Source organism: Haliotis asinina, chromosome 8 (assembly GCF_037392515.1).
Source record: "Haliotis asinina isolate JCU_RB_2024 chromosome 8, JCU_Hal_asi_v2, whole genome shotgun sequence".
NCBI lineage: Eukaryota > Metazoa > Mollusca > Gastropoda > Lepetellida > Haliotidae > Haliotis > Haliotis asinina.
The window spans coordinates 63,785,932-63,800,350 of NC_090287.1; the positions used below are offsets into that span (position 1 = coordinate 63,785,932).

At 44.6% G+C, this 14,419-nt stretch overlaps 1 protein-coding gene across 8 annotated transcripts in view; it reads right to left on the minus strand.

Moving 5' to 3' along the window:
• Positions 1–14,419, minus strand: part of LOC137293890 (centrosomal protein of 170 kDa-like) — a 167,593-nt gene that overhangs the window by 102,617 nt on the left and 50,557 nt on the right. Inside the window, exon 1 of one of the 8 annotated variants that reach the window (XM_067824682.1) lies at positions 1,181–1,401. The exons of the other annotated variants lie outside the window; for them this stretch is intronic. The gene's annotated coding sequence lies outside the window, so the exon portion shown is untranslated. Of the gene's footprint in view, positions 1–1,180; positions 1,402–14,419 lie in introns of those variants that run through there. 8 annotated transcript variants of the gene reach the window in all.

A 14,419-nucleotide genomic window follows, 5' to 3' on the forward strand; every position in this document is an offset into this window, starting at 1 on the left:
GATGGACTACTTTTATCCACAGGCATGATTAAGTGTATACAAATATTCACAGATGAGTAGAAGTGGCAGAAATGTAACTATCATGCCCCTTGGACAAGAACAACTTATAAACTATGAACATATGTCAACAGAGGCATCTGCATGTTATTCAGGAGGATCTTCTCATCCCATGAATGTACACTAATAAGGAAAACAATTAAGAGAAAGGGTACTCTGATAACACACAAAGGAAATCTCTGCAATATGAATAGAGAAATAGTGGTACACATTGACTGTGAAGATGTTATGACTTTTAACAGTTTTATTTCACAGCTGCAGACCACTTCACAGACAAATCCTTGTTCACACTAGCGCTGGTTTATCCCAAGGTATCTGCAGGATGTAATTGTGCCATGCATATTTGATGTTACCTCACACACCTGTGCTTTGTTTAGAGGGCTGTTGTGATTCTGCATTGAGTCAGGCAGCCATAGGTTGCAGCACGGATTGTTAGGCCAGCAGACATGATAACTTGATAGTCATGAGGTCCAAATAGTAGATTTAAATGTATAATGACTAGAAGAATGTAGTTTCATCAAATTAACTGACCATGATATTCAAAACATCCCATGATATTCAAAACATTTAAAGGACTAACACTTGGATCAGGAAGAGATATGAATATCACTTTGAGATATGACTTATTTTTAAACAATATCCTTTGATATAGATGAAACATTCTACAGCTGTTAGTTCAGCTATTGTAAAAATTATATATGCCATAACGATGTCATCTTGTCACAACCATTAAACAATGAACACTGTGATCTAGTCCACTGGGAAGATATCAAGACAACGTATGGATCCACAGACAATTAGTGAAATAACATGGTTGGGAAAAATTTAACATGCCAGTTTTTGGAGACATGACAAGCACCTGTAACCCAGCAAAATGAGAATGTGCTTCTTCATGAAGGTGAACCCTTTTCTTCAACCATGAGGATGTACAAACAGGAGCCTATGGGGCCATGCAGTTGGAGGTTACACAAAACTCTGAATGCTGTCCAAATTTCAAAAGGGACACCAACAACACAAGCAGAACACCTGACATCATTAAAGGCTAATCATCACAAACAATTCTGATATAAAAATACATCAATATTGACAACCAGTACTGTACTGAATGGTAGATTGTACATACCTGGATCCTGATAACAACCTTGCAGGTAAATGTACCTGTACAGCCAGTGTACAGGAGCGGCCGGTCTCAGTCTGACAAGCAGGGCTACCCTGTCATAATAGTCTTACACAGGTGGTTTACAAGAAAATGATTTGGTTACAATTTAAGCTCAAACATCAACAGTACTTGTCTGATAGATGTAGCTTTGTTAACGATATGTCGCATGTCTGACCAATCTACAACACTTGACTGGCTGGGACGGTCACCCTAGACTGACTATCTTACAAAGTGTTGACTTACGACATGAGGAATTTGGGTCAAAGGTCAGGAGATATTGGTAGGTAAAGTAAACAAAGGGAGGTAACTCTATTTAGCATGTGTAGAATGTGGCTGTGTAACGACGAAAGATTACAGGTAAATGACAAGGTAAACATCTCACCAGAGAGTCAGAGAACATTTGATCATCTGACATTCAAGACACTTAAATACCACTCAAATGTCACCTAAAGTCTTCCAACAAAATCCAACTACATTTGTTCCATGAAACAATCAAGGCACATCTTAAATATGTTTGAGTGAGTTTGGTTTTACACCACTTTGAGCAATATTCCAGAAACATCATGACAGGGGACAACAGAAATGGGTTTCACCCATTGTACCCATTTGGGGAGTCGAACACTGATCATCAGCACAAGGTTACTTCAAAGCCTCTTTCAATCTTCTCAGTGCTACTGTCAAACATATTCGAAGGTAGTGCAGGATAATGACACATCCAAATAAAACTTGCAATATATATTCAACAAGTTGGATTTACGTGTCATGTGAATTATGTATGAAATGCACTGATTCTCAGCTTTCTATATATGTAATTTTCCATAAGTTTATATACCTTAAAACGAAATGAACGTCACAAATAATGGCCATTGTTGACTTCAGGCACATCACAGCGAGTGGTTCTTCATAACAAAATGTTTTTAACAATTTGATCAATATTTTTTGTTCTTTGGTTAAGAGAAAACACAGAAGTTTTCCGTTTTGTAAATATTAGTAATTTTCAGTTTAATTCATTATAAAAAAAACCAATCTCAATGTTACATCACTGATTGGACGAATAGGAACTATCATGGCAACAGCAGTAAAAGACAACTCCACCAGCAGCGTGATGCCGAAAAAAATGTGCCATCCTTTTGATAGATCCAACTATTTTCTCTGAAATTAGTTACATGGTGTAAATGTTATTGTTTTTGTATAGAAATTATCTGTTAGATAAACCTTCCAACATTGACAATGTTGACAGCCTACTTAGGTGATGTGTAAGCGCGTGGCCAAACTCTAAGTGAGAAGACACAAAGGATGTTTGAAAATACACACTCAGGAGCAGAATCTGAACTCATATACATTGACAACTCAATACCTAAATAATGCAGATCATGAAACAATATCACAATATTTGTAATTATACCCATATAACCTTGATGAAACTGGAAGCACGTATTGAGGTACAATATACACAAGCTGGAAAATGACTATTGACACATTTTCCAAATTGATTCAAATTCCTGTAAGATCCAAACTATACACCAGAATTAACCTTACATCTTATCAATGCCTTATGCTGAAATTAATTCAGCAGGCTAAAGGTTAAATATGAATGCACAATGCCTTTAGAAAGTTGTCAAATGCAACGTATGGAATTTTGGGACTACACTTGTGCAGTATAATCCAGCTTTTAATACTTCGAGTAGTATAGGGAATAGTGATTCTGGACCACTTTCACAAAATGTCTCTACAAAGCCTCATTTACTAAATGAGGCTTTGGTGGGACCCTTAGCTCTTGCTACTATTGCCCCTACTACAAAGCCACGCAATCACGTTTACCGTGACTTGGCAGGCGGTAACACTGTGCCGTACGGTACGATCAATAATTCTTCTCTTACAAAACCCCTACCCGGCCCACCCCTCAAGTAGTACAAGTTAGGTTCGTCGGCTTTCATATCCACTTTATCTATGTTGTAAGTTTTGACTGACCATATAGGATCGGTGGCTCGCTTACGGCTATCGCCCCTATGTTATGTTTATATCGATGAAACAGTTTAACGTGAACCGCCTACGATCTCTTTGGTGTTCATAATAAAGGCTTGCTGGGCTTTTTGTATTCCCTGTGCTATGTACTTTTTTTTCTCATCCTCGCTGATAGCAGACTTACGAGACTTGGATCGAATATCTTGTTTCATTCCGTTATATTTTTTGAGTTCAGAGAGGATTGAACTAAACTCCTCTTCTGAGATCTTACTGTCAGAGAGTGCCGTGGAAATTCGCTCACTCACTGTGTTCAGCTTTGCTTCGGCCAGAACCCTGATCTCGTCGTGTTTCAATACCTTACGATTAAGTCTGCGTGATACTAACTTAAGCGCCAACCCTACCAACCCTGTCACCCCAGCCGTTATTTCAATACCTAGCACTATAGGTGCAGCCACGATGGTGGTTAACAACCCAACGCCTGCCGCCCCTAGTCCCATGCTGGTTGCCATAAGGGTAGTGTCAGCCCCGTCCACGATATTGAAAGCTCTATTATATTTTTTACATAGTGCTTTCCGCGTGTCACGGTCTTGTTCTAGTTGGCGTTTCATATCACATAACTGCCTCAAGCGGAACCCATCTACGGTTTCCAATGTCTTCGCTACTTCCTCTACAACTGGGTACAGGCCCATCCTATAATGTATATTTTGAAAGATATTTTAATTGGGGTTCAGTTAATATTCTATCAATGTACTTGAAGTCTACAAGTTCTAGACTATTAGTCAGGGCAATAGGTGAGAGGCTAATAGAATTTCCTGTTGTAATAAAAACCCTACTGAGGCTTGTTAAGTGGTTTATAGGACCCGTGGTATCCTGTTGTATAACAATACGGCAATATTTATCTTGGTGTTCTCTAATCCAGCTTATATACACCTCGGGTAAAATTTGGTGTATTATTGGGTCTCCATCGGATAAACCCGTAAAGAAGACTTCTATGATGAGGGTGAAAGGGGGGGATATTCTATCAATATTACTGCTAAATATTAATTTATTGTTTGGATAAGCAAATAACCCCTTTTTTTTGTCACCAATAGTTACCATGGGTAATCTACTCTCCGGAATGAAATCCCCTGCCCAGATACCGTTGTTCTTAATCTTAGAAACAACCCCATTATTTAATGTTATATAAGGTGAGGTGAATGTTAAGTTGATCAGCCATTTGGGCTCTTTTAAATCTGGTAACGGCACCCGTCTGTACACGTTGTCTTTGAAGTGCAGGATGTATAATTCATCTTCCTCACCAGGCTGATCGAATCCCTCCGTATCTCCCAGGTCGTTAAGTGTAGTGTTGGGATGATGACTAGTCATTATTATACTATTATGATATAATTTCCAACTGGTTTTCTGATAATAATTCAGGGGTTAACTTAATACCCATGAAGTGTATGTTGTCAGGCAGGAAGATATTGATTAGTGATATCTTATTTTCCACGATCACGTTGACCCCCTGCAGACTGGTCTTGGAGTCGACACCTACCCGCACGTAAACGTTGCAAACTTGATACTGGTGTCGTTTCACCCACCCGAGTTTGATCCCCTTCACGATCTCGACATCATTCACCGATGGTTCCCCTAGGTAGACTTTGATGAACAGTGTTGAGTTTGCCAGTAGACTCTCTAGTATCTTGACCACGCCTTCGAATTCAGACACCAACTGCAATTTCACGTTTTGTATGGCCGGTTTACTCGATAGCATGTGGGCTGCTATAGTGTTGACTGGGCTGACGACTATGCTACGTCTCTGAGTTGGGACGTAAGCCACGAGCAGGGTTCCATTGTTCACGACTTTGTTTAGGTGGTTGTCTTTGTTATCCGTGAACACGTAAGGGGAGACGAGTCTAATATTGAGAAACCATTTGTTATGGGGTAACAACACCCACTTGTCATCTTCGGTGAAGACGAGCATATATGGTTTGTTTTTGACGACGGTAGTGCTCTCAACATCGTCTAAGTCGAACAGTTTACCTCCGAACGATGGGTATATTACCCAACTATTATCACCGGTGTTGACAAGGGAGTACTTAGTGTTTACTGTTGCTCTTGTGGTATCTATCATATCACTTAGGGTTCCACCGGAGGGGATTTCAACGCGTTTGTAAATGTTGTTTTTCAGTTGCAAGGCATACGATTTACCATCTACTCCGGGAGCGTCGAAACCGCGTGTGTCTCCGAGGTCGGAGATCCCGATATTGACGCATTTTTTCACTCCGGGCCCTTGTGCGCTGGTCATGTTACGTGAAGCGTTAAGCTGAGGTATCCTATATTTACAGGATTATGATTTATATCTAACACCGATATTGTAAGCTCAGGTATGTTGCCCTGGGTTAATCTCTTATACTGCCGTGGTGAAAATGACTCGGTTCTACCGTCGTTGAATTTCTCAGTTTTCACCGGCACTGCTCTCAATATAGTGGAAGGGTGACCTCCTTGAATGTTATACGTTGTGCTCACCTGACTGAGATGAATGTACAGCTCTCGGTACGGTACTAGGTCGGGTAACTTCGTGCCTGTGACGGTTGTTGTTGGTTTTATCTCGTCAGGAGACATACCGAGTATCCTCGCTAATGGTCGGCCGAGCCTCAAGGAGGTTCTTCCGTTGTTGATTAACACCACTGTGCCGTTTGAGTCGTTCATCTTGAGTTCGGCTCCCAGGGGTTTGAAGACCTCGTCGTTTAGAGAGCACACGCTGTAGTAGCCGTCAGTTATCTGGCTGCGAGTTCCACTGACGAACAGCTTATTGTTGCTGATATTGATGTTAGTCCATTGCGGTAGGTAGGTGATATCGCAGAGTGCGACTTCGAGTTGACCTGACGTGTTATCGATCGCGTGCGTCAGCTGAACGGCCTCACCGCTCGTTATTCCAGGAAGTGTTATGTACATATTACATATATATTTATTATATAATAGTTTTAAAATGTATTCCCCTGGTGTGTTGTACCCTAAACTGGACGTAGATTTCTCCACCATGAAGATCGTGGTTGCTCCTGGGTTGTATTTCAATGCCAAGTTTATAGATATGCCTGATAAGTATAAGCTTTCAGTGACTAACATTGAGGCAGTCCACGCTTGGTTCAACAACCCTATGCAGTTCTGGCAGAACCAATTCAACTTTGCCGTGTGGTGCGCTACAACGGGGTGTGGTGTGACATTGACCGACACTCGGCGTGGGCCGCTGAGTCAGTCTGTGTTCAAGTTCCACGTGTACTACCAGGTCAGACGTATCCTTAAAGAGATCAGCGCCCCCCTCCCACAGGACAAAGCGTGGGACGCAACAAACAACCCGTACGATAGACGGGTCTACGAACGTATTTGCAACGAATTCGAAATAGACCCGAAGACGGATTGGCGTTTGCCGGGGCTGAACCACGGGTTGGGTATTCCTTACGCTCATGGGCTCTCGCCAAAGGCATTTGACAAACATATACTAATAAAATTTATGCAACGAAAAATGTTTAGTACGGAACGTTTTTCCCATGCATTAGCTGATCTTGTTCCTAAACCTAACAAATCTGGACCAAAACCAGTGAAAGATGCCAGTGATGATTTACTGACACTAGGTATACTTAGGCAGGACTTTGCTTTGTCGAGTAATGAATGGAGGGATGATCGTATGGACTTTAAAAAAGGTGGTGTTGGTTTCACAATCCAGAAAGTGGAGCAGTCAACCACAGACGGGTGGAAAATGTTCATGCTGGACACGTCGAAAGGATTCACTCGTGCAGGGGTAGTTAGGTTGAACGACTCGATTCGAACGTACGTGTGGGCGCTGTTGGGTGCGCAGTCGATGACGCGTTCCAACATCATCGGTAAGGGAACTGCTTACGACGCTCAGACACAATTCGTTTCCAACGTTGAGGATGCTATCAATTCTCCAGTTGATCTCCCGCGGGCTATCGAACGCTACCAAAACGTGTTAGAATACGCCAGGTCGAAAGTCGACTACGTGTTCGGCGTGGGGTTGTACATGGCTCCGAGTGATATGCAACTGAGAGTAAAAAAAGTGGTGGGTTATAACAACGAAATAGTCATAGCCACGAAGGATCAAAAGTTGGGTATCAACCCCGATATTAACACCCCACATATCCCACACACCCAACCACGTGAAAAGGGTATAGTTGCGTCGCCCCCGGAGTCTAAAGTTCATGTGGGGGTACCCCCCACACACTCTCATATTCAGGCTCAGCAGCATATTGATAGTAAAACGGCCCTGGTGGTTGGTGGGGTAACTTTGGGACTTATTTGGTTAAAGATTTCTTAGCCGCTACGTACACCAGACCCGCCACGGCGACGATGGCTGCCCACAGGTTTTGACTGAGCCACATGGCAGTTTTAGACAGAGCGCTCAACAACCACGAGACGATGCTACCCAGGATGCCGGGAAGGGCTTCGGCGGCTTTACCAGCCAGTTTAGCTAGGCCTTCCCCGAGTTTTTTAATCCAGTCTTTAACACCCCCACCACCGCTGGGAGTTCCCCCGCCGGCAGGCCCCACAGGGGTTCCCCCCGTCAGTGACACCACGAGGGTTGATATAATGAAACCCAATGCAGTCAGAATGCTGGCGATGGTGATCCCTTGCTCCCGGAACAATATCCGAATCCTGTTGGCTAAAGTTGTATCCTCGTTCAGTATTCTATCGATTGTTTCCCGAATACGACTGATCTGGGATCGAAGCTGTTCACGATTCGAGGAAGCGGATTCCAATCGTGTACGTCTCTCGTCTTCTAAATCGCGTAGTCGTTCATTGATACGGCGCTTCATATCATCGTTTTCAGTTTCGTTGAGTTTGGTTTTTTCCCTAGCGATGTGCTCGTCGATTTCGTTCAGTTTCCCCATGTTGTTAACGAGTTCTCCACGCACGCGTTTCACGGCTTCGTCTAAGCCGTACAGTTCCCTTACCGGAAAGTCAAACCCCGGTAACGGTTTGTCCCAGTAGGTGCTCAACAGTTTTTCTATGCTGTCCGAGGCTTCTGTAGCACGCTCTGGTGTCATTTCATCTCTAGTGGTGAGGTGGGATCTGGTAGCTTGCAGATCTTCTTTAACGGCCTTAGGTATTGCACCACCGTAATCATTCATGTTTAGATTTTTACGAATAAATTCGACACCATAGCGGCTGGCTAGAGTTGACAAGGCCAGTGGTTTTTTATTGCTCTTGTTAAAGAGGTCAACCCCTGGGTCAGACTTAAGGCGTAGAACACCCTTTGTATCAATAAAAAAATCCTTATGGTATCGACCCTGTGGTTCAACGTAGTTTTTATCTCTTCTTAAACTTTCGAAATAATCATCTACAGTTGTTTCCAAGAGTTCTTGGTTCAATGGTGAACTAGTAAATGAGGTCTCCTGCTCATCATATGCCTGGGCACTAGCGCCCGGCATCTCATCCATAGGTATGTCTTCATCCATTAGTATTAAAAATATATTTCTTTTATATAACAATGTACGGTAGAAAATTAGATCCTTTCAGAAAATTGAGAGAGCCATTAGGTGCCAGAGCCGTGCGACAGTCGGTGACCATCACCAACAATCCCAGCAAGATAGACCAGAATCAAACTCTGCTGGTTAGATTTCCAAACCTTGGTGAGAATGACCTCATTGTACCAGGCACTGTTCGACTGGCGTTCAATATCACGTTGACCTCCGACAACGACAAACGCGAGCTAGTGCGGAACGTGGGTCGAGCTATCATCAAGAAAACGACCGTCAAGATCAGCGGTAACGAGGTACTGAGCATCGACGACAGCGACGTGTTTCACTGCTACAAGGATCTCTGGAAAAGCGAGAGAGAACGAGTCAATGATGTGTACCAGGGTATCAGCAAATCAACCCGGGCGCGCATAGGATACGTCTTCACGACAGACCAGCAAGACAAGCTATCGGACGGTGAAAAGGCTATCGCTCTAGCATACGGGAATCGATTCTGCGTGCCGCTCGACTTCGAGTTGCTCACGGGACACGCGCCGTTTTACCAGGCCGCGCTGGGTGATAGGCTCGAATACGAGCTCACGTTTAACGACTATAGCAAAGTAGTGCGTACGCCGAACGGTGATGAGGCCAGTTATGCCATAGACAACATCTCTCTGGAGTTCGACATGGTCACTAGTCCGGAGCTGGCCAGGCAGGTTCGAAGCCAGTACTCTGGGAAGATGGCTATCCTGTACGATCGCGTACTGAGGCATAGATCAGTCGTGCGAGATAAGAGCGACACTGTGTGGAATATCAACCTGAACGTGCCGGCGCGATCGATGAAAGGTATCCTGGTTGTCCCCGTGGAGGATTACGAGCCATTCCGGAGGGACAGCGAGAAGTTTTTCAACCCCGAGATTGAAAAGGTGGAAGTGACCATCGAGGGCGTGCCCAACCAGCTGTTCAGTCATGGTATGAGACCACACCAGCAGTGGGATGAGATAAAAAAGCTACCAGTGGGGGATTACATAACAAAGGACCTGGACCTCGGCTCCGTGCAGATCGGTGAATACCTGACCACCAAGTACGCCCTATGGTTGGACATGCGATCCACGGATGATGATAAACTGCACGGTAGCGGGCGCCGTATAGATAACGGCAGCGAAGGGATAACCATCCAGATTACTAAGAAGGCTCAAACCGCTGGTAAGTTGAAATTATATCTGTACGTTATTATGGACGCGCAACTTAATATAGACAATGGGAGATTCGTGCAAGCCATCTACTGATGGGGGAGACCCCCACACCACCCAGGGGTACCCACAACTACCCACTGACCCACACTGCGCTATCATATGCGGGCAGACTGGCTGTGGGAAGACCGTTTTCGTGTTGGATATGTTGGAGGGTTACTACAAGGATGTGTTCGATAATATCGTTATCATGTGCCCTACTCTGAGCATGAATAAAACGTACGCGCGACCTTGGGTGATGACGGACCCGGACGTACACAAAATCGACCCTGGAACACGCCTGCAGGACTGGTTGAAAGCTCTTCACGAGAAATTTAAAGGGGAACCGACGCTGTTCATATTAGACGACTGCAGCGCTAATCGCGAGATAACAAAAAAGAGAGACATGCTATCGTACCTGGCCTTCTCCGGCCGGCATGCAAATCACAGCGTCTGGGTGCTAACGCAGAAGTTCAACTCGGTGTTGAAAGACCTCAGGGAGCAGACGCGATGGGTGGCCTTATTTCACTGTAAGGACAGGGATTCGTTTGAGGAGTGTTTGAGAGAGAACGATGTGATGAGTAAATTAGAACGGGAACGGGTGAAGAAACAGCTCGCTGAAACTAAACACGCTAAGCTCGTGCTAAAGACCGACCAACCAGTAGCATATAGAGTATACTAAGCAAAGCTAAGCAAAGCTAAGCAAAGCTAAGCAAAAGCTAAGCAAATGCTAAGCATAGCTATGATATTTGAAGTATTTGTCGTGTGCAACTTAACCTTCATTTCTCTGTGTTTTGTTTGTATCGGGTATTATATAGTTAAAACTAAATCTTACTTGTTATATTATAAGATGGAGTGTGAGGAATTGCTCGAACAATTGTCGTTGGAGGGTTCCCCCAGTGGGGGTGTGGGGGATTCCCCCAAGCGAGAGAAACTGGTGGCGTTGGCTGTTGGCGGCAAAGCCAAACATTACTTTGGAGACTACACCCCGGATAAAATTCACAAAATGTCAGCCGAAGAAATCGATAAGCTGTACGCTAGATACGAGTCCCGGCTCGGAGCAGAAATGACAAAGACAATAGGATCGGCTATGACCCAGATATACACCGGTATTGTATCACACTTCCTTCCCATTCCACCAGAGCGCCGACTTTACCTGTGGGAGGACCTCGAGAAAGACCCTTTTATCGAACACGCCGTGAGCTCTATCAGCTGCGGGTTGTACCACAAATATGGTATGTTGTTGGCTCCAGTGACGGCGGCGATTATCACGGCAAAACATTGTCAATTTGAGAGAAAGAATAATAATAATAGTATAGATGTCCGAGGTGACGGAACCAGTGAGTCCCGAGGTGACGGTGGAGACCCCAGTGGAGGAGACCCCAGTGGTGGTACCTCCAACAGTAACCAGACAGAAGAATCCTAAGAGAGTAGCTGCCGGTAAAAAACGGTGGTGTAACCAACATAAAGTGACCAACCCAACCCGACTGTTGTTGGCTGTAGGCGTAACTGCTGCCTTGGCTATCTCGTGGTTATATACACGTGAGGGAAACCCTAACCGTGAGGTGGTAACCCCCACGCCGCCTGCAGGCCCCACTATTGACCCGCATATCATGTTATAATTTTAATATTTTATATCATATACATAATGTCTGAGGGGAAAACGTTCGTCAACGACGCATACCACGCCACAGTGGTAGCCAGTCTAGCCGTAGGGTACGCTCGGTTGACTAAAATGGTGCTTAAACAACCAACTATCAAGCTAGATTTCAACCTGCAGGATATGGGTATGCTCATAATGAACCTTGGTATGGCGATGGCCACGAAAGACATCCTAGTAAAACAAGGAATAATACCTGATAATATAATGAAATAAATATAGGGATGGCCACGATAGCTATGATGGTCGGTGGGGCGTTAGTGAATGCCCTGGCATTTTCCGGGAGTAATTTCCTCTTCTCGAAACTACGAGATGATCACGCGGCTGAAATACAGGAAGAAAGGAAGCGACACGATCTCGCTACTGAGAAATTACAAAGAGCACAGGACGAGTACGTTAAAAAACGCCTCCAGAGGATCGATTTTATTAATGAACAGCTCAAGCGTGAAAACCATGCCATTAAAACATTCTACGATGTCGATGAAGCAATGAAAGAATACTATCTACTAACTGGTAAACAATTGGAACCGCTCAATAAACCCACACTCGCTCAGTACTACACACCATCCAAGGGACAAATGAATCGTGAACTGGGCTTCATAGTGTTGGGTATAGCAGCTACTGCGTTGGTTGCAAAGCAATTAAACTAAAATACCTATATAAGTAAACATGAGACCCGCTCCATACCGATGCGAATACATACTTATGGGGAAGACCGAGGCCTGTGGTAGGAAATGCAGGAATCAGGGGTTCTGTTGTTTCCATATGGGAAGTCCTAACTACACGTGTTCTGTGTGTGGTATCGGGGTTAAAGGGCACTACTGTCTATGTAAAGCTCACGGAGCGAACGTAGTCAGACATCAACTCATATACGAGAATAAAAAAGGCTACATAAAAGAACGTAGGCGACTGCTCAAGATAGCCACTTAAGAGTTACCTCCCCTTACTGTGAACCAATTAGACATTAGTTCTCTTAGGTGTAAACACGATGTCTACTGTGCGCGAGCTCAAGCGGGTCGCAAAGCAGAGAGGTGTGATCGGGTATTCTAGAATGCGGAAGCCAGCATTGTTGAGATTACTAGGTTTAGAAGTCCCCCCTACGGTAAAACAGTTAAAAGCTCAAGCGAAACAGCTTGGACACACGGGTTATTCACACCTGGGGAGAGCCGGGTTAACTGCATTGTTATCACATGCCCCCGTACCCACTGTAAAACAACTGAAAACCGAGGCACACGATTTGGGTTTAGGCGGGTATTCCCGTATGAGGAAACCACAGCTCGTAGAATTATTACAACAGAATAGAGCTGTTGACCTGCAGTTCGTTCGCACTGAGCGCGCTGTAGGCAACTATTTGAGAGGTTGGCGCATGCTCGTCGATAGAAACATAGACATTACAGATATCAAGCCTCTGATAGCTGATAAGGTCAACCAGGAACTAAATAACCTAGGAAGTATCAAGTTTCAGATCACGGTGAAAATGTCGCTCGATAAGGAGGGCACCACAGGGGTCACTGAGTATATTCAACCTTACTTCCGAGGCAAACAAGAGGTCGCCACACATGCAGAGACCATTGACGCATCAATCGATACCAGTTTTCAGCAGATACGAGAATACCTAGAACGCTACACGCACATGGGGTCCGGGTGGGCTGTGGATAAAATCGATAACGTCTATCTAGACATAGCTAACTACGTGCCGTTCAGAGGCGGGTCATACCTAGCCTTGCCTCCCTACTATAAGAACAAAAAAGCCATAGTAAACGTTAAGAATACAGGAAACGATTGCCTGAGGTTAGCTATCAGGTCAGCCTTATTTCCAGCTGGCACTCATTCAGATAGGCTTTCTAGCTATCCCCAAGATGATGGGCTTAATTGGGATGGTATAAATGAACCAACCCCAATATCCCAGATCACTAAAGTAGAAAAACAGAATAATCTGGCTATAAATGTCTTTGGGCACGAAGGTAACACAACAATAGTACACAGGGTCAGCCCGGTGAAGGATCGCCAAGTTATCAATATATTCATGATCCAGCGAGGTGAAAAGTATCACTACACATGGATAAAACACTTTAGCAGGCTGTTGTGTGACCAATCGGCATACAGAGGGAAAAAACACTTCTGTGAGCGATGCCTACACGGCTTCACACGAGCTGATTTATTAGAATCCCACCGGGAGGATTGCCAAGGTGTTGGGCAGACGGCCATACGAGTCGACATGCCTAAGGAAGGTGAAAATATCCTAAAATTCGACAACCACAAGAACCAAATGTCTGTGCCTTATATCATATACGCCGACTTCGAAGCCTTAGTTGTGGGTGGGGATTCCCCCACACCCCCTAGTGGGGGTGCCTTCACCCACAAAACCCAGGAACATAAGGCCTGCGGTTTTGGGTACATTGTCGTCCGTTGTGACGGGGAAACGAAAGCTCCGGTAGTGTATAGGGGTCCTGACGCGGCTGAAAGGTTTCTAAAGTGCTTGCAGGAGGAAGAAAAAATTATTAGGAATGCATTGTATAAAATCGCTCCCATACGTATGGGCCGAGCCGACAGGCTAGCTCACGCTAGTAGCACTAAGTGTCACGTGTGTGACTCACCGCTTAACGGTGATTCGGTGAGAGATCACTGTCACATAACTGGTAAGTATAGAGGCGCCGCTCACAACGCGTGCAACCTCAAGCTTAAAATCAACCCTAAGACAATAAACATCTCCGTTGTCTTTCACAACTTGAGAGGGTACGACTCACACTTGATCATGCAGGCCATCGCGAAAATCGATGGTAATATAACGTGCATCCCCAACAACATGGAGAGATACATCTCCTTCAGCTTAAACGGACTTAGGTTCATTGACTCGTTTCAGTTCCTCCTGTCGTCACTCGACAGTCTG